The sequence below is a fragment of the Somniosus microcephalus genome, chromosome 19, assembly GCF_052327205.1.
Source record: "Somniosus microcephalus isolate GS21.2 chromosome 19, FLI_Smic_1.0, whole genome shotgun sequence".
In the NCBI taxonomy this organism is placed as follows: domain Eukaryota; kingdom Metazoa; phylum Chordata; class Chondrichthyes; order Squaliformes; family Somniosidae; genus Somniosus; species Somniosus microcephalus.
The window spans coordinates 23,193,253-23,214,122 of NC_141005.1; the positions used below are offsets into that span (position 1 = coordinate 23,193,253).

Genomic DNA, 20,870 nt, shown 5'->3' on the forward strand with positions numbered 1-20,870 from the left:
TCCCGCAACCCCCCACCCCCCCTCCACCTCTTCTTGCTGCTCTGCCTCCCACACAAACAAACTACAAGCCCAACCCTTCATTGCCTTCTATTCAAATATTACATCAAATAAACATGCTCAAACACCAAGTCTTAAGGGCTGTAGCATCTTTCAAACTGGACAAATACCCAGGCCCGCATCAAATCTATCCCACACTCTTAAGAGAAGTAAGACACCAAATAGCACAGGCTCTCACCATCATTTTACAATCCTCTCTGGCTACAGGTGTGGTGCCCGACCACTGGAGGACTGCTAACGTGCTACCGTTCTTTCAAAAGGGAGAGAGGGATAGACCGCATAATTACAGGCCAGTCAGCCTAACCTCGGTGGTGGGAAAATTATTGGAAAAAGTTCTGAGGGACAGGAGAAATCTTCATTTAGAAAGACACGGATTAATCAGGGACAGTCAGCATGGATTTCTTAACGGAAGGTCGTGTCTGACTAACGCAATTCAATTTTTCGAGGAGGTAACAAGGAGGGTCGATGAGGGTAGTGCCTTTGATGTAGTCTATATGGATTTTAGCAAGGCTTTTGATAAGGTCCCGCAAGCCAGATTGGTCATGAAAGTAAAAGCCCATGGGATCCAAGGCAAAGTGGCAAGTTGGATCCAAAATTGGCTCAGAGGCAGGAAACAAAGGGTAATGGTCGAAGGGTGTTTTTGTGACCGGAAGGCTGTCACAGAAACCCCACAGTGCAGATAGAGGCCATTTCGGCCCATCGAGCCTGCACCGACTCAGTACTGGGCCCTTTGCTTTTGCTGGTATATATCAATGATTTGGATTTGAATGTAGGAAGTATGATTAAGAAGTTTGCAGATGATACAAAAATTGGCCGTGTGGTTAATAATGAAACAGAATGCTGTAGACTGCAGGAAGATATCAATGGACTCGTCTAGTGGGCAGAACAGTGGCAAATGGAATTCAGTTGGAATACACAATAAATGGTAGGACACTGAGAAATGCAGAGGATCAGCGGGACCTTGGAGTGCATGTCCACAGATCCCTGAAGGTAGCAGGACAGGTAGATAAAGTGGTTAAGCAGGCATACGGGATACTTGCCTTTATTAGCCGAGGCGTAGAATATAAGAGCGGGGAGGTTATGCTTCAACTGTATAAAACACTAGTTAGGCCGCAGCTAGAGTGCCGCGTGCAGTTCTGGTCACCACATTACAAGAAGGATGCGATTGCACTAGAGAAGGTGCAGAGGAGATTTCCGAGGATGTTGCCTGGGCTGGGGAATTTTAGTTATGAGGAAAGATTGGATAGGCTGGGGTTGTTTTCTTTGGAACACAGGAGGCTGAGGCGAGACCTAATTGAGGTGTGTAAAATTATGAGGGGCCGAGATAGAGTGGATAGGAAGGACCTATTTCCCTTAGCAGAAGGGTCAATAATAGATTTCAAGTAATTGGTAGGAGGTTTACAGGGAATTTGAGGAGACATTTTTTCACCCAGTGAATGGTGGGGGTCTGGAATGCACTGCCTGAAAGGGTGGTAGAGGCAGAAACCCTCATCACGTTTAAAAAGTACTTGGATATGCACTTGAACTGCCGTAACCTACAAGGCTACGGACCAAGTGCTGTAAAGTGGGATTTGGGTGGATTGCTCTTTGTCGGCTGGCACGGACAAGATGGGCCGAATGGCCTCCTTCTGTGCTGTAAATTTCTATGACTCTGCCTGATCATGTGACATCTGCCCACACGACTTCTACAAATGTTATTACATTGTAGCCAGGATTGTTTAGTTTCCAATTCCGCCCATTTTGAAGCCAGGTCTCCGTTATGGCTACTATTGCATAACCCCATGTGGCAACTTGCGCCTGCAACTCGTCAATCTTATTTGTAACACTCCTCGCATTAACACACATGCATTTCAACAGCATGCTAGTTGGCTTTGCTTTTTTCCTGAATTTAACTGCTGCTCTTTCTACATTCTTCTTTGTTCTGTTGCTGTTTGTCCCTCCGAGTTTTCTATGCACCTTGTCTCTCCTCTCTGCTGCTGTGTCCTGGTGGCCCTCCGCCAGTGTGTATATTTTGGCTATCTTATTTTCTTCTTCTGCTTATTTCGGCCCTGTGTCTGGAGCCCCTTGCATTTGTGTAGCAGCAGGAGAATGTGCAGCGAAGAAATGGTCAAAGGAAAGCGAGAGAGAGAGAGAGAGCAGCAAAAAGGATGTTGATTGATTAAGAGCAGTGTGTGCGCGTGTGTGTGCAAAACGTTGAGCAGCCTGTGGCGGCAGCAAAAGCCTACTGCACCTGGTATTCCCAGGCGGTCTCCCATCCAAGTACTAACCAGGCCTGACTCTGCTTAGCTTCCGAGATCAGACGAGATCGGGCACATTCAGACTAGTATGGCTGTAGGCATATGCTGGCTGGCTTTCTCTTTACTTAAAGCTGTCGCCCATTTTTTTCTCTTCTACGCATTCATACAAGTATTCAACACTCAATTTACATTTACAAATTTTACTCCTCCCGCAACCCCCCACCCCCCCTCCACCTCTTCTTGCTGCTCTGCCTCCCACACAAACAAACTACAAGCCCAACCCTTCATTGCCTTCTATTCAAATATTACATCAAATAAACATGCTCAAACACCAAGTCTTAAGGGCTGTAGCATCTTTCAAACTGGACAAATACCCAGGCCCGCATCAAATCTATCCCACACTCTTAAGGGAAGTAAGACACCAAATAGCACAGGCTCTCACCATCATTTTACAATCCTCTCTGGCTACAGGTGTGGTGCCCGACCACTGGAGGACTGCTAACGTGCTACCGTTCTTTCAAAAGGGAGAGAGGGATAGACCGCATAATTACAGGACAGTCAGCCTAACCTCGGTGGTGGGAAAATTATTGGAAAAAGTTCTGAGGGACAGGAGAAATCTTCATTTAGAAAGACACGGATTAATCAGGGACAGTCAGCATGGATTTCTTAACGGAAGGTCGTGTCTGACTAACGCAATTCAATTTTTCGAGGAGGTAACAAGGAGGGTCGATGAGGGTAGTGCCTTTGATGTAGTCTATATGGATTTTAGCAAGGCTTTTGATAAGGTCCCGCATGCCAGATTGGTCACGAAAGTAAAAGCCCATGGGATCCAAGGCAAAGTGGCAAGTTGGATCCAAAATTGGCTCAGAGGCAGGAAACAAAGGGTAATGGTCGAAGGGTGTTTTTGTGACCGGAAGGCTGTTTCCAGTGGGGTTCCGCAGGGCTCACAGAATCACAGAAACCCCACAGTGCAGATAGAGGTCATTTCGGCCCATCGAGCCTGCACCGACTCAGTACTGGGCCCTTTGCTTTTTCTGGTATATATCAATGATTTGGATTTGAATGTAGGAAGTATGATTAAGAAGTTTGCAGATGATACAAAAATTGGCCGTGTGGTTAATAATGAAACAGAATGCTGTAGACTGCAGGAAGATATCAATGGACTCGTCTAGTGGGCAGAACAGTGGCAAATGGAATTCAGTTGGAATACACAATAAATGGTAGGACACTGAGAAATGCAGAGGATCAGCGGGACCTTGGAGTGCATGTCCACAGATCCCTGAAGGTAGCAGGACAGGTAGATAAAGTGGTTAAGCAGGCATACGGGATACTTGCCTTTATTAGCCGAGGCGTAGAATATAAGAGCGGGGAGGTTATGCTTCAACTGTATAAAACACTAGTTAGGCCGCAGCTAGAGTGCCGCGTGCAGTTCTGGTCACCACATTACAAGAAGGATGCGATTGCACTAGAGAAGGTGCAGAGGAGATTTCCGAGGATGTTGCCTGGGCTGGGGAATTTTAGTTATGAGGAAAGATTGGATAGGCTGGGGTTGTTTTCTTTGGAACACAGGAGGCTGAGGCGAGACCTAATTGAGGTGTGTAAAATTATGAGGGGCCGAGATAGAGTGGATAGGAAGGACCTATTTCCCTTAGCAGAAGGGTCAATAATAGATTTCAAGTAATTGGTAGGAGGTTTACAGGGAATTTGAGGAGACATTTTTTCACCCAGTGAATGGTGGGGGTCTGGAATGCACTGCCTGAAAGGGTGGTAGAGGCAGAAACCCTCATCACGTTTAAAAAGTACTTGGATATGCACTTGAACTGCCGTAACCTACAAGGCTACGGACCAAGTGCTGTAAAGTGGGATTTGGGTGGATTGCTCTTTGTCGGCTGGCACGGACAAGATGGGCCGAATGGCCTCCTTCTGTGCTGTAAATTTCTATGACTCTGCCTGATCATGTGACATCTGCCCACACGACTTCTACAAATGTTATTACATTGTAGCCAGGATTGTTTAGTTTCCAATTCCGCCCATTTTGAAGCCAGGTCTCCGTTATGGCTACTATTGCATAACCCCATGTGGCAACTTGCGCCTGCAACTCGTCAATCTTATTTGTAACACTCCTCGCATTAACACACATGCATTTCAACAGCATGCTAGTTGGCTTTCCTTTTTTCCTGAATTTAACTGCTGCTCTTTCTACATTCTTCTTTGTTCTGTTGCTGTTTGTCCCTCCGAGTTTTCTATGCACCTTGTCTCTCCTCTCTGCTGCTGTGTCCTGGTGGCCCTCCGCCAGTGTGTGTATTTTGGCTATCTTATTTTCTTCTTCTGCTTATTTCGGCCCTGTGTCTGGAGCCCCTTGCATTTGTGTAGCAGCAGGAGAATGTGCAGCGAAGAAATGGTCAAAGGAAAGCGAGAGAGAGAGAGAGAGAGAGAGAGAGAGCAGCAAAAAGGATGTTGATTGATTAAGAGCAGTGTGTGCGCGTGTGTGCAAAACGTTGAGCAGCCTGTGGCGGCAGCAAAAGCCTACAGCACCTGGTATTCCCAGGCGGTCTCCCATCCAAGTACTAACCAGGCCTGACTCTGCTTCGCTTCCGAGATCAGACGAGATCAGACGTATTCAGACTAGTATGGCTGCAGGCATATGCTAGCTGGCTTTCTCTTTACTTAAAGCTGTCGCCCATTTTTTTCTCTTCTACGCATTCATACAAGTATTCAACACTCAATTTACATTTACAAATTTTACTCCTCCCGCAACCCCCCACCCCCCCTCCACCTCTTCTTGCTGCTCTGCCTCCCACACAAACAAACTACAAGCCCAACCCTTCATTGCCTTCTATTCAAATATTACATCAAATAAACATGCTCAAACACCAAGTCTTAAGGGCTGTAGCATCTGTCAAACTGGACAAATACCCAGGCCCGCATCAAATCTATCCCACACTCTTAAGAGAAGTAAGACACCAAATAGCACAGGCTCTCACCATCATTTTACAATCCTCTCTGGCTACAGGTGTGGTGCCCGACCACTGGAGGACTGCTAACGTGCTACCGTTCTTTCAAAAGGGAGAGAGGGATAGACCGCATAATTACAGGACAGTCAGCCTAACCTCGGTGGTGGGAAAATTATTGGAAAAAGTTCTGAGGGACAGGAGAAATCTTCATTTAGAAAGACACGGATTAATCAGGGACAGTCAGCATGGATTTCTTAACGGAAGGTCGTGTCTGACTAACGCAATTCAATTTTTCGAGGAGGTAACAAGGAGGGTCGATGAGGGTAGTGCCTTTGATGTAGTCTATATGGATTTTAGCAAGGCTTTTGATAAGGTCCCGCATGCCAGATTGGTCACGAAAGTAAAAGCCCATGGGATCCAAGGCAAAGTGGCAAGTTGGATCCAAAATTGGCTCAGAGGCAGGAAACAAAGGGTAATGGTCGAAGGGTGTTTTTGTGACCGGAAGGCTGTTTCCAGTGGGGTTCCGCAGGGCTCACAGAATCACAGAAACCCCACAGTGCAGATAGAGGCCATTTCGGCCCATCGAGCCTGCACCGACTCAGTACTGGGCCCTTTGCTTTTTCTGGTATATATCAATGATTTGGATTTGAATGTAGGAAGTATGATTAAGAAGTTTGCAGATGATACAAAAATTGGCCGTGTGGTTAATAATGAAACAGAATGCTGTAGACTGCAGGAAGATATCAATGGACTCGTCTAGTGGGCAGAACAGTGGCAAATGGAATTCAGTTGGAATACACAATAAATGGTAGGACACTGAGAAATGCAGAGGATCAGCGGGACCTTGGAGTGCATGTCCACAGATCCCTGAAGGTAGCAGGACAGGTAGATAAAGTGGTTAAGCAGGCATACGGGATACTTGCCTTTATTAGCCGAGGCGTAGAATATAAGAGCGGGGAGGTTATGCTTCAACTGTATAAAACACTAGTTAGGCCGCAGCTAGAGTGCCGCGTGCAGTTCTGGTCACCACATTACAAGAAGGATGCGATTGCACTAGAGAAGGTGCAGAGGAGATTTCCGAGGATGTTGCCTGGGCTGGGGAATTTTAGTTATGAGGAAAGATTGGATAGGCTGGGGTTGTTTTCTTTGGAACACAGGAGGCTGAGGCGAGACCTAATTGAGGTGTGTAAAATTATGAGGGGCCGAGATAGAGTGGATAGGAAGGACCTATTTCCCTTAGCAGAAGGGTCAATAATAGATTTCAAGAAATTGGTAGGAGGTTTACAGGGAATTTGAGGAGACATTTTTTCACCCAGTGAATGGTGGGGGTCTGGAATGCACTGCCTGAAAGGGTGGTAGAGGCAGAAACCCTCATCACGTTTAAAAAGTACTTGGATATGCACTTGAACTGCCGTAACCAACAAGGCTACGGACCAAGTGCTGTAAAGTGGGATTTGGGTGGATTGCTCTTTGTCGGCTGGCACGGACAAGATGGGCCGAATGGCCTCCTTCTGTGCTGTAAATTTCTATGATTCTGCCTGATCATGTGACATCTGCCCACACGACTTCTACAAATGTTATTACATTGTAGCCAGGATTGTTTAGTTTCCAATTCCGCCCATTTTGAAGCCAGGTCTCCGTTATGGCTACTATTGCATAACCCCATGTGGCAACTTGCGCCTGCAACTCGTCAATCTTATTTGTAACACTCCTCGCATTAACACACATGCATTTCAACAGCATGCTAGTTGGCTTTGCTTTTTTCCTGAATTTAACTGCTGCTCTTTCTACATTCTTCTTTGTTCTGTTGCTGTTTGTCCCTCCGAGTTTTCTATGCACCTTGTCTCTCCTCTCTGCTGCTGTGTCCTGGTGGCCCTCCGCCAGTGTGTGTATTTTGGCTATCTTATTTTCTTCTTCTGCTTATTTCGGCCCTGTGTCTGGAGCCCCTTGCATTTGTGTAGCAGCAGGAGAATGTGCAGCGAAGAAATGGTCAAAGGAAAGCGAGAGAGAGAGACAGAGAGAGAGAGAGAGAGAGCAGCAAAAAGGATGTTGATTGATTAAGAGCAGTGTGTGCGCGTGTGTGTGCAAAACGTTGAGCAGCCTGTGGCGGCAGCAAAAGCCTACTGCACCCGGTATTCCCAGGCGGTCTCCCATCCAAGTACTAACCAGGCCTGACTCTGCTTAGCTTCCGAGATCAGACGAGATCAGGCACATTCAGACTAGTATGGCCGTAGGCATATGCTAGCTGGCTTTCTCTTTACTTAAAGCTGTCGCCCATTTTTTTCTCTTCTACGCATTCATACAAGTATTCAACACTCAATTTACATTTACAAATTTTACTCCTCCCGCAACCCCCCACCCCCCCTCCACCTCTTCTTGCTGCTCTGCCTCCCACACAAACAAACTACAAGCCCAACCCTTCATTGCCTTCTATTCAAATATTACATCAAATAAACATGCTCAAACACCAAGTCTTAAGGGCTGTAGCATCTTTCAAACTGGACAAATACCCAGGCCCGCATCAAATCTATCCCACACTCTTAAGAGAAGTAAGACACCAAATAGCACAGGCTCTCACCATCATTTTACAATCCTCTCTGGCTACAGGTGTGGTGCCCGACCACTGGAGGACTGCTAACGTGCTACCGTTCTTTCAAAAGGGAGAGAGGGATAGACCGCATAATTACAGGCCAGTCAGCCTAACCTCGGTGGTGGGAAAATTATTGGAAAAAGTTCTGAGGGACAGGAGAAATCTTCATTTAGAAAGACACGGATTAATCAGGGACAGTCAGCATGGATTTCTTAACGGAAGGTCGTGTCTGACTAACGCAATTCAATTTTTCGAGGAGGTAACAAGGAGGGTCGATGAGGGTAGTGCCTTTGATGTAGTCTATATGGATTTTAGCAAGGCTTTTGATAAGGTCCCGCATGCCAGATTGGTCACGAAAGTAAAAGCCCATGGGATCCAAGGCAAAGTGGCAAGTTGGATCCAAAATTGGCTCAGAGGCAGGAAACAAAGGGTAATGGTCGAAGGGTGTTTTTGTGACCGGAAGGCTGTTTCCAGTGGGGTTCCGCAGGGCTCAGAGAATCACAGAAACCCCACAGTGCAGATAGAGGCCATTTCGGCCCATCGAGCCTGCACCGACTCAGTACTGGGCCCTTTGCTTTTTCTGGTATATATCAATGATTTGGATTTGAATGTAGGAAGTATGATTAAGAAGTTTGCAGATGATACAAAAATTGGCCGTGTGGTTAATAATGAAACAGAATGCTGTAGACTGCAGGAAGATATCAATGGACTCGTCTAGTGGGCAGAACAGTGGCAAATGGAATTCAGTTGGAATACACAATAAATGGTAGGACACTGAGAAATGCAGAGGATCAGCGGGACCTTGGAGTGCATGTCCACAGATCCCTGAAGGTAGCAGGACAGGTAGATAAAGTGGTTAAGCAGGCATACGGGATACTTGCCTTTATTAGCCGAGGCGTAGAATATAAGAGCGGGGAGGTTATGCTTCAACTGTATAAAACACTAGTTAGGCCGCAGCTAGAGTGCCGCGTGCAGTTCTGGTCACCACATTACAAGAAGGATGCGATTGCACTAGAGAAGGTGCAGAGGAGATTTCCGAGGATGTTGCCTGGGCTGGGGAATTTGAGTTATGAGGAAAGATTGGATAGGCTGGGGTTGTTTTCTTTGGAACACAGGAGGCTGAGGCGAGACCTAATTGAGGTGTGTAAAATTATGAGGGGCCGAGATAGAGTGGATAGGAAGGACCTATTTCCCTTAGCAGAAGGGTCAATAATAGATTTCAAGTAATTGGTAGGAGGTTTACAGGGAATTTGAGGAGACATTTTTTCACCCAGTGAATGGTGGGGGTCTGGAATGCACTGCCTGAAAGGGTGGTAGAGGCAGAAACCCTCATCACGTTTAAAAAGTACTTGGATATGCACTTGAACTGCCGTAACCTACAAGGCTACGGACCAAGTGCTGTAAAGTGGGATTTGGGTGGATTGCTCTTTGTCGGCTGGCACGGACAAGATGGGCCGAATGGCCTCCTTCTGTGCTGTAAATTTCTATGATTCTGCCTGATCATGTGACATCTGCCCACACGACTTCTACAAATGTTATTACATTGTAGCCAGGATTGTTTAGTTTCCAATTCCGCCCATTTTGAAGCCAGGTCTCCGTTATAGCTACTATTGCATAACCCCATGTGGCAACTTGCGCCTGCAACTCGTCAATCTTATTTGTAACGCTCCTCGCATTAACACACATGCATTTCAACAGCATGCTAGTTGGCTTTGCTTTTTTCCTGAATTTAACTGCTGCTCTTTCTACATTCTTCTTTGTTCTGTTGCTGTTTGTCCCTCCGAGTTTTCTATGCACCTTGTCTCTCCTCTCTGCTGCTGTGTCCTGGTGGCCCTCCGCCAGTGTGTGTATTTTGGCTATCTTATTTTCTTCTTCTGCTTATTTCGGCCCTGTGTCTGGAGCCCCTTGCATTTGTGTAGCAGCAGGAGAATGTGCAGCGAAGAAATGGTCAAAGGAAAGCGAGAGAGAGAGACAGAGAGAGAGAGAGAGAGAGAGAGAGCAGCAAAAAGGATGTTGATTGATTAAGAGCAGTGTGTGCGCGTGTGTGTGCAAAACGTTGAGCAGCCTGTGGCGGCAGCAAAAGCCTACTGCACCCGGTATTCCCAGGCGGTCTCCCATCCAAGTACTAACCAGGCCTGACTCTGCTTAGCTTCCGAGATCAGACGAGATCGGGCGCATTCAGACTAGTATGGCCGTAGGCATATGCTAGCTGGCTTTCTCTTTACTTAAAGCTGTCGCCCATTTTTTTCTCTTCTACGCATTCATACAAGTATTCAACACTCAATTTACATTTACAAATTTTACTCCTCCCGCAACCCCCCACCCCCCCTCCACCTCTTCTTGCTGCTCTGCCTCCCACACAAACAAACTACAAGCCCAACCCTTCATTGCCTTCTATTCAAATATTACATCAAATAAACATGCTCAAACACCAAGTCTTAAGGGCTGTAGTATCTTTCAAACTGGACAAATACCCAGGCCCGCATCAAATCTATCCCACACTCTTAAGAGAAGTAAGACACCAAATAGCACAGGCTCTCACCATCATTTTACAATCCTCTCTGGCTACAGGTATGGTGCCCGACCACTGGAGGACTGCTAACGTGCTACCGTTCTTTCAAAAGGGAGAGAGGGATAGACCGCATAATTACAGGCCAGTCAGCCTAACCTCGGTGGTGGGAAAATTATTGGAAAAAGTTCTGAGGGACAGGAGAAATCTTCATTTAGAAAGACACGGATTAATCAGGGACAGTCAGCATGGATTTCTTAACGGAAGGTCGTGTCTGACTAACGCAATTCAATTTTTCGAGGAGGTAACAAGGAGGGTCGATGAGGGTAGTGCCTTTGATGTAGTCTATATGGATTTTAGCAAGGCTTTTGATAAGGTCCCGCATGCCAGATTGGTCACGAAAGTAAAAGCCCATGGGATCCAAGGCAAAGTGGCAAGTTGGATCCAAAATTGGCTCAGAGGCAGGAAACAAAGGGTAATGGTCGAAGGGTGTTTTTGTGACCGGAAGGCTGTTTCCAGTGGGGTTCCGCAGGGCTCAGAGAATCACAGAAACCCCACAGTGCAGATAGAGGCCATTTCGGCCCATCGAGCCTGCACCGACTCAGTACTGGGCCCTTTGCTTTTTCTGGTATATATCAATGATTTGGATTTGAATGTAGGAAGTATGATTAAGAAGTTTGCAGATGATACAAAAATTGGCCGTGTGGTTAATAATGAAACAGAATGCTGTAGACTGCAGGAAGATATCAATGGACTCGTCTAGTGGGCAGAACAGTGGCAAATGGAATTCAGTTGGAATACACAATAAATGGTAGGACACTGAGAAATGCAGAGGATCAGCGGGACCTTGGAGTGCATGTCCACAGATCCCTGAAGGTAGCAGGACAGGTAGATAAAGTGGTTAAGCAGGCATACGGGATACTTGCCTTTATTAGCCGAGGCGTAGAATATAAGAGCGGGGAGGTTATGCTTCAACTGTATAAAACACTAGTTAGGCCGCAGCTAGAGTGCCGCGTGCAGTTCTGGTCACCACATTACAAGAAGGATGCGATTGCACTAGAGAAGGTGCAGAGGAGATTTCCGAGGATGTTGCCTGGGCTGGGGAATTTTAGTTATGAGGAAAGATTGGATAGGCTGGGGTTGTTTTCTTTGGAACACAGGAGGCTGAGGCGAGACCTAATTGAGGTGTGTAAAATTATGAGGGGCCGAGATAGAGTGGATAGGAAGGACCTATTTCCCTTAGCAGAAGGGTCAATAATAGATTTCAAGTAATTGGTAGGAGGTTTACAGGGAATTTGAGGAGACATTTTTTCACCCAGTGAATGGTGGGGGTCTGGAATGCACTGCCTGAAAGGGTGGTAGAGGCAGAAACCCTCATCACGTTTAAAAAGTACTTGGATATGCACTTGAACTGCCGTAACCTACAAGGCTACGGACCAAGTGCTGTAAAGTGGGATTTGGGTGGATTGCTCTTTGTCGGCTGGCACGGACAAGATGGGCCGAATGGCCTCCTTCTGTGCTGTAAATTTCTATGATTCTGCCTGATCATGTGACATCTGCCCACACGACTTCTACAAATGTTATTACATTGTAGCCAGGATTGTTTAGTTTCCAATTCCGCCCATTTTGAAGCCAGGTCTCCGTTATAGCTACTATTGCATAACCCCATGTGGCAACTTGCGCCTGCAACTCGTCAATCTTATTTGTAACGCTCCTCGCATTAACACACATGCATTTCAACAGCATGCTAGTTGGCTTTGCTTTTTTCCTGAATTTAACTGCTGCTCTTTCTACATTCTTCTTTGTTCTGTTGCTGTTTGTCCCTCCGAGTTTTCTATGCACCTTGTCTCTCCTCTCTGCTGCTGTGTCCTGGTGGCCCTCCGCCAGTGTGTGTATTTTGGCTATCTTATTTTCTTCTTCTGCTTATTTCGGCCCTGTGTCTGGAGCCCCTTGCATTTGTGTAGCAGCAGGAGAATGTGCAGCGAAGAAATGGTCAAAGGAAAGCGAGAGAGAGAGACAGAGAGAGAGAGAGAGAGAGAGAGAGCAGCAAAAAGGATGTTGATTGATTAAGAGCAGTGTGTGCGCGTGTGTGTGCAAAACGTTGAGCAGCCTGTGGCGGCAGCAAAAGCCTACTGCACCCGGTATTCCCAGGCGGTCTCCCATCCAAGTACTAACCAGGCCTGACTCTGCTTAGCTTCACGAGATCAGACGAGATCGGGCGCATTCAGACTAGTATGGCCGTAGGCATATGCTAGCTGGCTTTCTCTTTACTTAAAGCTGTCGCCCATTTTTTTCTCTTCTACGCATTCATACAAGTATTCAACACTCAATTTACATTTACAAATTTTACTCCTCCCGCAACCCCCCACCCCCCCTCCACCTCTTCTTGCTGCTCTGCCTCCCACACAAACAAACTACAAGCCCAACCCTTCATTGCCTTCTATTCAAATATTACATCAAATAAACATGCTCAAACACCAAGTCTTAAGGGCTGTAGTATCTTTCAAACTGGACAAATACCCAGGCCCGCATCAAATCTATCCCACACTCTTAAGAGAAGTAAGACACCAAATAGCACAGGCTCTCACCATCATTTTACAATCCTCTCTGGCTACAGGTGTGGTGCCCGACCACTGGAGGACTGCTAACGTGCTACCGTTCTTTCAAAAGGGAGAGAGGGATAGACCGCATAATTACAGGCCAGTCAGCCTAACCTCGGTGGTGGGAAAATTATTGGAAAAAGTTCTGAGGGACAGGAGAAATCTTCATTTAGAAAGACACGGATTAATCAGGGACAGTCAGCATGGATTTCTTAACGGAAGGTCGTGTCTGACTAACGCAATTCAATTTTTCGAGGAGGTAACAAGGAGGGTCGATGAGGGTAGTGCCTTTGATGTAGTCTATATGGATTTTAGCAAGGCTTTTGATAAGGTCCCGCATGCCAGATTGGTCACGAAAGTAAAAGCCCATGGGATCCAAGGCAAAGTGGCAAGTTGGATCCAAAATTGGCTCAGAGGCAGGAAACAAAGGGTAATGGTCGAAGGGTGTTTTTGTGACCGGAAGGCTGTTTCCAGTGGGGTTCCGCAGGGCTCAGAGAATCACAGAAACCCCACAGTGCAGATAGAGGCCATTTCGGCCCATCGAGCCTGCACCGACTCAGTACTGGGCCCTTTGCTTTTTCTGGTATATATCAATGATTTGGATTTGAATGTAGGAAGTATGATTAAGAAGTTTGCAGATGATACAAAAATTGGCCGTGTGGTTAATAATGAAACAGAATGCTGTAGACTGCAGGAAGATATCAATGGACTCGTCTAGTGGGCAGAACAGTGGCAAATGGAATTCAGTTGGAATACACAATAAATGGTAGGACACTGAGAAATGCAGAGGATCAGCGGGACCTTGGAGTGCATGTCCACAGATCCCTGAAGGTAGCAGGACAGGTAGATAAAGTGGTTAAGCAGGCATACGGGATACTTGCCTTTATTAGCCGAGGCGTAGAATATAAGAGCGGGGAGGTTATGCTTCAACTGTATAAAACACTAGTTAGGCCGCAGCTAGAGTGCCGCGTGCAGTTCTGGTCACCACATTACAAGAAGGATGCGATTGCACTAGAGAAGGTGCAGAGGAGATTTCCGAGGATGTTGCCTGGGCTGGGGAATTTTAGTTATGAGGAAAGATTGGATAGGCTGGGGTTGTTTTCTTTGGAACACAGGAGGCTGAGGCGAGACCTAATTGAGGTGTGTAAAATTATGAGGGGCCGAGATAGAGTGGATAGGAAGGACCTATTTCCCTTAGCAGAAGGGTCAATAATAGATTTCAAGTAATTGGTAGGAGGTTTACAGGGAATTTGAGGAGACATTTTTTCACCCAGTGAATGGTGGGGGTCTGGAATGCACTGCCTGAAAGGGTGGTAGAGGCAGAAACCCTCATCACGTTTAAAAAGTACTTGGATATGCACTTGAACTGCCGTAACCTACAAGGCTACGGACCAAGTGCTGTAAAGTGGGATTTGGGTGGATTGCTCTTTGTCGGCTGGCACGGACAAGATGGGCCGAATGGCCTCCTTCTGTGCTGTAAATTTCTATGATTCTGCCTGATCATGTGACATCTGCCCACACGACTTCTACAAATGTTATTACATTGTAGCCAGGATTGTTTAGTTTCCAATTCCGCCCATTTTGAAGCCAGGTCTCCGTTATAGCTACTATTGCATAACCCCATGTGGCAACTTGCGCCTGCAACTCGTCAATCTTATTTGTAACGCTCCTCGCATTAACACACATGCATTTCAACAGCATGCTAGTTGGCTTTGCTTTTTTCCTGAATTTAACTGCTGCTCTTTCTACATTCTTCTTTGTTCTGTTGCTGTTTGTCCCTCCGAGTTTTCTATGCACCTTGTCTCTCCTCTCTGCTGCTGTGTCCTGGTGGCCCTCCGCCAGTGTGTGTATTTTGGCTATCTTATTTTCTTCTTCTGCTTATTTCGGCCCTGTGTCTGGAGCCCCTTGCATTTGTGTAGCAGCAGGAGAATGTGCAGCGAAGAAATGGTCAAAGGAAAGCGAGAGAGAGAGACAGAGAGAGAGAGAGAGAGAGAGAGAGCAGCAAAAAGGATGTTGATTGATTAAGAGCAGTGTGTGCGCGTGTGTGTGCAAAACGTTGAGCAGCCTGTGGCGGCAGCAAAAGCCTACTGCACCCGGTATTCCCAGGCGGTCTCCCATCCAAGTACTAACCAGGCCTGACTCTGCTTAGCTTCCGAGATCAGACGAGATCGGGCGCATTCAGACTAGTATGGCCGTAGGCATATGCTAGCTGGCTTTCTCTTTACTTAAAGCTGTCGCCCATTTTTTTCTCTTCTACGCATTCATACAAGTATTCAACACTCAATTTACATTTACAAATTTTACTCCTCCCGCAACCCCCCACCCCCCCTCCACCTCTTCTTGCTGCTCTGCCTCCCACACAAACAAACTACAAGCCCAACCCTTCATTGCCTTCTATTCAAATATTACATCAAATAAACATGCTCAAACACCAAGTCTTAAGGGCTGTAGTATCTTTCAAACTGGACAAATACCCAGGCCCGCATCAAATCTATCCCACACTCTTAAGAGAAGTAAGACACCAAATAGCACAGGCTCTCACCATCATTTTACAATCCTCTCTGGCTACAGGTGTGGTGCCCGACCACTGGAGGACTGCTAACGTGCTACCGTTCTTTCAAAAGGGAGAGAGGGATAGACCGCATAATTACAGGCCAGTCAGCCTAACCTCGGTGGTGGGAAAATTATTGGAAAAAGTTCTGAGGGACAGGAGAAATCTTCATTTAGAAAGACACGGATTAATCAGGGACAGTCAGCATGGATTTCTTAACGGAAGGTCGTGTCTGACTAACGCAATTCAATTTTTCGAGGAGGTAACAAGGAGGGTCGATGAGGGTAGTGCCTTTGATGTAGTCTATATGGATTTTAGCAAGGCTTTTGATAAGGTCCCGCATGCCAGATTGGTCACGAAAGTAAAAGCCCATGGGATCCAAGGCAAAGTGGCAAGTTGGATCCAAAATTGGCTCAGAGGCAGGAAACAAAGGGTAATGGTCGAAGGGTGTTTTTGTGACCGGAAGGCTGTTTCCAGTGGGGTTCCGCAGGGCTCAGAGAATCACAGAAACCCCACAGTGCAGATAGAGGCCATTTCGGCCCATCGAGCCTGCACCGACTCAGTACTGGGCCCTTTGCTTTTTCTGGTATATATCAATGATTTGGATTTGAATGTAGGAAGTATGATTAAGAAGTTTGCAGATGATACAAAAATTGGCCGTGTGGTTAATAATGAAACAGAATGCTGTAGACTGCAGGAAGATATCAATGGACTCGTCTAGTGGGCAGAACAGTGGCAAATGGAATTCAGTTGGAATACACAATAAATGGTAGGACACTGAGAAATGCAGAGGATCAGCGGGACCTTGGAGTGCATGTCCACAGATCCCTGAAGGTAGCAGGACAGGTAGATAAAGTGGTTAAGCAGGCATACGGGATACTTGCCTTTATTAGCCGAGGCGTAGAATATAAGAGCGGGGAGGTTATGCTTCAACTGTATAAAACACTAGTTAGGCCGCAGCTAGAGTGCCGCGTGCAGTTCTGGTCACCACATTACAAGAAGGATGCGATTGCACTAGAGAAGGTGCAGAGGAGATTTCCGAGGATGTTGCCTGGGCTGGGGAATTTTAGTTATGAGGAAAGATTGGATAGGCTGGGGTTGTTTTCTTTGGAACACAGGAGGCTGAGGCGAGACCTAATTGAGGTGTGTAAAATTATGAGGGGCCGAGATAGAGTGGATAGGAAGGACCTATTTCCCTTAGCAGAAGGGTCAATAATAGATTTCAAGTAATTGGTAGGAGGTTTACAGGGAATTTGAGGAGACATTTTTTCACCCAGTGAATGGTGGGGGTCTGGAATGCACTGCCTGAAAGGGTGGTAGAGGCAGAAACCCTCATCACGTTTAAAAAGTACTTGGATATGCACTTGAACTGCCGTAACCTACAAGGCTACGGACCAAGTGCTGTAAAGTGGGATTTGGGTGGATTGCTCTTTGTCGGCTGGCACGGACAAGATGGGCCGAATGGCCTCCTTCTGTGCTGTAAATTTCTATGATTCTGCCTGATCATGTGACATCTGCCCACACGACTTCTACAAATGTTATTACATTGTAGCCAGGATTGTTTAGTTTCCAATTCCGCCCATTTTGAAGCCAGGTCTCCGTTATAGCTACTATTGCATAACCCCATGTGGCAACTTGCGCCTGCAACTCGTCAATCTTATTTGTAACGCTCCTCGCATTAACACACATGCATTTCAACAGCATGCTAGTTGCCTTTGCTTTTTTCCTGAATTTAACTGCTGCTCTTTCTACATTCTTCTTTGTTCTGTTGCTGTTTGTCCCTCCGAGTTTTCTATGCACCTTGTCTCTCCTCTCTGCTGCTGTGTCCTGGTGGCCCTCCGCCAGTGTGTGTATTTTGGCTATCTTATTTTCTTCTTCTGCTTATTTCGGCCCTGTGTCTGGAGCCCCTTGCATTTGTGTAGCAGCAGGAGAATGTGCAGCGAAGAAATGGTCAAAGGAAAGCGAGAGAGAGAGAGAGAGAGAGAGAGAGAGAGAGAGAGAGAGAGAGCAGCAAAAAGGATGTTGATTGATTAAGAGCAGTGTGTGCGCGTGTGTGTGCAAAACATTGAGCAGCCTGTGGCGGCAGCAAAAGCCTACTGCACCCGGTATTCCCAGGCGGTCTCCCATTCAAGTACTAACCAGGCCTGACTCTGCTTAGCTTCCGAGATCAGACGAGATCGGGCGCATTCAGACTAGTATGGCCATAGGCATATGCTAGCTGGCTTTCTCTTTACTTAAAGCTGTCGCCCATTTTTTTCTCTTCTACGCATTCATACAAGTATTCAACACTCAATTTACATTTACAAATTTTACTCCTCCCGCAACCCCCCACCCCCCCTCCACCTCTTCTTGCTGCTCTGCCTCCCACACAAACAAACTACAAGCCCAACCCTTCATTGCCTTCTATTCAAATATTACATCAAATAAACATGCTCAAACACCAAGTCTTAAGGGCTGTAGTATCTTTCAAACTGGACAAATACCCAGGCCCGCATCAAATCTATCCCACACTCTTAAGAGAAGTAAGACACCAAATAGCACAGGCTCTCACCATCATTTTACAATCCTCTCTGGCTACAGGTGTGGTGCCCGACCACTGGAGGACTGCTAACGTGCTACCGTTCTTTCAAAAGGGAGAGAGGGATAGACCGCATAATTACAGGCCAGTCAGCCTAACCTCGGTGGTGGGAAAATTATTGGAAAAAGTTCTGAGGGACAGGAGAAATCTTCATTTAGAAAGACACGGATTAATCAGGGACAGTCAGCATGGATTTCTTAACGGAAGGTCGTGTCTGACTAACGCAATTCAATTTTTCGAGGAGGTAACAAGGAGGGTCGATGAGGGTAGTGCCTTTGATGTAGTCTATATGGATTTTAGCAAGGCTTTTGATAAGGTCCCGCATGCCAGATTGGTCACGAAAGTAAAAGCCCATGGGATCCAAGGCAAAGTGGCAAGTTGGATCCAAAATTGGCTCAGAGGCAGGAAACAAAGGGTAATGGTCGAAGGGTGTTTTTGTGACCGGAAGGCTGTTTCCAGTGGGGTTCCGCAGGGCTCACAGAATCACAGAAACCCCACAGTGCAGATAGAGGCCATTTCGGCCCATCGAGCCTGCAGCGACTCAGTACTGGGCCCTTTGCTTTTTCTGGTATATATCAATGATTTGGATTTGAATGTAGGAAGTATGATTAAGAAGTTTGCAGATGATACAAAAATTGGCCGTGTGGTTAATAATGAAACAGAATGCTGTAGACTGCAGGAAGATATCAATGGACTCGTCTAGTGGGCAGAACAGTGGCAAATGGAATTCAGTTGGAATACACAATAAATGGTAGAACACTGAGAAATGCAGAGGATCAGCGGGACCTTGGAGTGCATGTCCACAGATCCCTGAAGGTAGCAGGACAGGTAGATAAAGTGGTTAAGCAGGCATACGGGATACTTGCCTTTATTAGCCGAGGCGTAGAATATAAGAGCGGGGAGGTTATGCTTCAACTGTATAAAACACTAGTTAGGCCGCAGCTAGAGTGCCGCGTGCAGTTCTGGTCACCACATTACAAGAAGGATGCGATTGCACTAGAGAAGGTGCAGAGGAGATTTCCGAGGATGTTGCCTGGGCTGGGGAATTTTAGTTATGAGGAAAGATTGGATAGGCTGGGGTTGTTTTCTTTGGAACACAGGAGGCTGAGGCGAGACCTAATTGAGGTGTGTAAAATTATGAGGGGCCGAGATAGAGTGGATAGGAAGGACCTATTTCCCTTAGCAGAAGGGTCAATAAAAGATTTCAAGTAATTGGTAGGAGGTTTACAGGGAATTTGAGGAGACATTTTTTCACCCAGTGAATGGTGGGGGTCTGGAATGCACTGCCTGAAAGGGTGGTAGAGGCAGAAACCCTCATCACGTTTAAAAAGTACTTGGATATGCACTTGAACTGCCGTAACCTACAAGGCTACGGACCAAGTGCTGTAAAGTGGGATTTGGGTGGATTGCTCTTTGTCGGCTGGCACGGACAAGATGGGCCGAATGGCCTCCTTCTGTGCTGTAAATTTCTATGATTCTGCCTGATCATGTGACATCTGCCCACACGACTTCTACAAATGTTATTACATTGTAGCCAGGATTGTTTAGTTTCCAATTCCGCCCATTTTGAAGCCAGGTCTCCGTTATAGCTACTATTGCATAACCCCATGTGGCAACTTGCGCCTGCAACTCGTCAATCTTATTTGTAACGCTCCTCGCATTAACACACATGCATTTCAACAGCATGCTAGTTGGCTTTGCTTTTTTCCTGAATTTAACTGCTGCTCTTTCGACATTCTTCTTTGTTCTGTTGCTGTTTGTCCCTCCGAGTTTTCTATGCACCTTGTCTCTCCTCTCTGCTGCTGTGTCCTGGTGGCCCTCCGCCAGTGTGTGTATTTTGGCTATCTTATTTTCTTCTTCTGCTTATTTTGGCCCTGTGTCTGGAGCCCCTTGCATTTGTGTAGCAGCAGGAGAATGTGCAGCGAAGAAATGGTCAAAGGAAAGCAAGAGAGAGAGAGAGAGAGAGCAGCAAAAAGGATGTTGATTGATTAAGAGCAGTGTGTGCGCGTGTGTGCAAAACGTTGAGCAGCCTGTGGCGGCAGCAAAAGCCTACTGCACCCGGTATTCCCAGGCGGTCTCCCATCCAAGTACTAACCAGGCCTGACTCTGCTTAGCTTCCGAGATCAGATGAGATCGGGCGCATTCAGACTAGTATGGCCGTAGGCATATGCTAGCTGGCTTTCTCTTTACTTAAAGCTGTCGCCCATTTTTTTCTCTTCTACGCATTCATACAAGTATTCAACACTCAATTTACATTTACAAATTTTACTCCTCCCGCAACCCCCCACCCCCCCTCCACCTCTTCTTGCTGCTCTGCCTCCCACACAAACAAACTACAAGCCCAACCCTTCATTGCCTTCTATTCAAATATTACATCAAATAAACATGCTCAAACACCAAGTCTTAAGGGCTGTAGCATCTTTCAAACTGGACAAATACCCAGGCCCGCATCAAATCTATCCCACACTCTTAAGAGAAGTAAGACACCAAATAGCACAGGCTCTCACCATCATTTTACAATCCTCTCTGGCTACAGGTGTGGTGCCCGACCACTGGAGGACTGCTAACGTGCTACCGTTCTTTCAAAAGGGAGAGAGGGATAGACCGCATAATTACAGGCCAGTCAGCCTAACCTCGGTGGTGGGAAAATTATTGGAAAAAGTTCTGAGGGACAGGAGAAATCTTCATTTAGAAAGACACGGATTAATCAGGGACAGTCAGCATGGATTTCTTAACGGAAGGTCGTGTCTGACTAACGCAATTCAATTTTTCGAGGAGGTAACAAGGAGGGTCG

General features: G+C 46.5%; 5 non-coding genes and 3 pseudogenes across 5 annotated transcripts; all 8 read right to left on the reverse strand.

Moving 5' to 3' along the window:
* Positions 1 to 2,275: 2,275 nt before the first annotated feature.
* Positions 2,276 to 2,394, reverse strand: LOC147103855 (5S ribosomal RNA). Its single transcript, XR_015072612.1, has one exon. It is a non-coding gene; the product is annotated as a 5S ribosomal RNA (ribosomal RNA).
* A 2,423-nt stretch (positions 2,395 to 4,817) lies between these two features.
* On the reverse strand, positions 4,818 to 4,936 carry LOC147103856 (5S ribosomal RNA; annotated as a pseudogene).
* A 2,429-nt stretch (positions 4,937 to 7,365) lies between these two features.
* Positions 7,366 to 7,484, reverse strand: LOC147103857 (5S ribosomal RNA; annotated as a pseudogene).
* A 2,435-nt stretch (positions 7,485 to 9,919) lies between these two features.
* On the reverse strand, positions 9,920 to 10,038 carry LOC147103858 (5S ribosomal RNA). Its single transcript, XR_015072563.1, has one exon. It is a non-coding gene; the product is annotated as a 5S ribosomal RNA (ribosomal RNA).
* A 2,435-nt stretch (positions 10,039 to 12,473) lies between these two features.
* On the reverse strand, positions 12,474 to 12,593 carry LOC147103859 (5S ribosomal RNA; annotated as a pseudogene).
* A 2,435-nt stretch (positions 12,594 to 15,028) lies between these two features.
* Positions 15,029 to 15,147, reverse strand: LOC147103860 (5S ribosomal RNA). The gene has a single exon (XR_015072564.1). It is a non-coding gene; the product is annotated as a 5S ribosomal RNA (ribosomal RNA).
* Positions 15,148 to 17,588: 2,441 nt separating this feature from the next.
* On the reverse strand, positions 17,589 to 17,707 carry LOC147103861 (5S ribosomal RNA). Its single transcript, XR_015072769.1, has one exon. It is a non-coding gene; the product is annotated as a 5S ribosomal RNA (ribosomal RNA).
* Positions 17,708 to 20,122: 2,415 nt separating this feature from the next.
* Positions 20,123 to 20,241, reverse strand: LOC147103862 (5S ribosomal RNA). Its single transcript, XR_015072462.1, has one exon. It is a non-coding gene; the product is annotated as a 5S ribosomal RNA (ribosomal RNA).
* Positions 20,242 to 20,870: the final 629 nt, after the last annotated feature.